The sequence below is a fragment of the Berghia stephanieae genome, chromosome 4 (assembly GCF_034508935.2).
Source record: "Berghia stephanieae isolate SIO BIC M18660-M18661 chromosome 4, UCSD_Bste_1.3, whole genome shotgun sequence".
In the NCBI taxonomy this organism is placed as follows: domain Eukaryota; kingdom Metazoa; phylum Mollusca; class Gastropoda; order Nudibranchia; family Aeolidiidae; genus Berghia; species Berghia stephanieae.
The window spans coordinates 14,895,046-14,897,545 of record NC_088363.1 but is presented as its reverse complement, the minus strand read 5'-3'; the positions used below and the strand labels follow the sequence as shown (position 1 = coordinate 14,897,545).

The window sequence follows — 2,500 nt, the reverse complement described above, 5'->3', positions numbered from 1 at the left end:
TCTTGCTAATGCGCATAACATGAGTTTGTCAATGTGATAATGATTATGATGTTGATGGTGATGATAATTATGATGATTATGATAATGATGTTGATGTTGATGTTGATGATGATGATGATGATGATGATGATGATTATGTTGATTAACCAATAGAGGACTTCGGGTGTTCAGTTTGCAATTCAAACCATGAATTATATCAAATACAACAACAACAACAACAACAACCACAACAACAACAACAACAACAACAACAACAACAAGGTGTTAGTAGACAGGGAATTATATGATGGGAGATTTATATATGACAAATAATAATTGTTTGCACTGCTGTTGACATGGCTTTCAGTCTTGTATGTATATATTATGCATGGTTATATTATTATGGTTATCTTCTATATGCGCGCGCACGCGCGCGCGTGTGTGTGTAAAGATAAATGTTTGTACACCACATATACACGAGTACATTTAAGTTGAAATACTATCTTTACCAGTGTATCATTATTGTAATCTTTAATCTATAGATTTATGGCATTACTATTAATATTAAGGACACTCAAGGGATTTTATCCTCTTTTGCCCTATACCATATGTTATGTTATGTTTAACAAAAGAGAAAAAAACACAGACAAATGCCATAGGTATTTTAGAAATGATTAGATACTTATTTCTGAGTTTAAAAAACCCCATAAATTTTATGCAATACATTAATTAATACCATAGAGAAACCATGGGAACAACTCAAAATAAATCAAATTAAATCGCAAAATAGGCTATCAGGGTATCATATGATAAATACAAAGCCCCCTTTCAACGTCGAAGGAATTCCCGATAGCCCAGTTGGTAGAGCACTCGCTTCACACATAAAATTATCGAAAACGATCCCGGGTATAGTCGAGATATTTTTCTGACCCCTTGTCCGCCCAGAAGTGATTGGGTAGCTGGGTCTGTTTGATCTGACGAAAAGTACTTCACGATAGACTAGCGTCCTATCCTAATGATAACAAGCAATTACTATTGTCCGTTTCTCGCTATATAAACCGCGGTAAACTCGGCTCTTTGGGCCTAATGGCTCAGAAGGACTAGCTACTTACTTTAATAATGATAATGATAATAATGATGATAATAATAATAATAATAATAATAATAATAATAATGATAATAATAATAATAATAATAATAATAAAATAATAATAATAATAATAATAATAATAATAATAATAATAAAAATAATAATAATAAATAATAAGATAATACTTAATAATGATAATAATGATGATGATGATAATAATAATAATATATAATAATAATAATAATAATAATAATAATAATAATGATAATAGTAAAATTCCTTTCATTCATCCCATAGGGTAAATTTGTCACTAAGGTCTATTCAAAAGGAATACTGGAATAACCCAGGTGTCAGCCGCAATGCAGCGCCTCAAACTGAGCTTGGGCGAGGTGACTTGCTCTTGCTCTTGCTCTAGGTCACACAGCGCAGAGGGTATTCGAACTCGGTACCGTTTAGTTACGAAGTAAAGGCCCGCTGACCCATAATAAGCTGACATGTGTTCAAGTGAACAGCTAGTAATAAGCCTATTGTTTGCTTATCTCTTCGACGAAATAAAAATATTGATTATGGTTGTATGCGCTCTACCTTTCCCTTTTTGAGATCGATAGGGAATGAGATTAGCGGAAGGGTAGCGTCCCTTGTTTGGACGTCACCCATAGTCTGTGACGTCACCGGCGGAAAAGTTATTAGAGAGAGAACGTCATGTTGGTTGTGTGCATGGTCTCTCGTCCTCGGATGAAAAGAAATGATTAAACTCGCGCCTTCTCTAAGATCTCATTGGTTTCAATGGATTGTTATTTATCTTCTCATGTTCGAGATTTTTTTGCTGGGTAAAGACTTTAATACGAACACACACACATACACACACACAAACACACACATATGCATAAACAAACACACACAGATGTACAGACGCACACGCACATATACACATAACATATGTTCGCTACTGAATTGGCGTTCGATTTTCTAGTTACTTTACATTTTTTTTAAAAAGAGAGAAAGAAAAAGAGAGATAAAGAAAGAAAGAGAGAGAGAGAGAGAGAGAGAGAGAGAGGGAGAGAGAGAGAGAGAGAGAGAGAGAGAGAGAGAGAGAGAGAGAGAGAGAGAGAGAGAGAGAGAGACAGATTATCAAATCATTGATGTCTATCATCCACTGAAAACACATATACAAACAGACAAATAAACAGACAAACCATTATGTAGCAACACGGAAACATCACCGACTTAAACCCCGAAACAAGGATTGCTTTTGCTTGTTATACAATAGACAATATTGCGATACATCATGTATTGCCACAATCTGTTCTTTTATATGGATCTCTGATTTTCTCAGCCGCCAATCTGCATGTTAACTCTCTCCTTACCGAACATTTTCAGTATTTTCCCAAAATGTCACGCCCAGCAGAAAAGTTGATTCTTTAAACTAAA

The 2,500-nt window shown here is 34.6% G+C and overlaps 1 protein-coding gene across 3 annotated transcripts in view; it reads left to right on the top strand.

Moving 5' to 3' along the window:
* The window catches only part of LOC144970073 (solute carrier family 12 member 9-like), a 92,264-nt gene that overhangs the window by 521 nt on the left and 89,243 nt on the right, over positions 1-2,500 (top strand). The window lies entirely within an intron of this gene.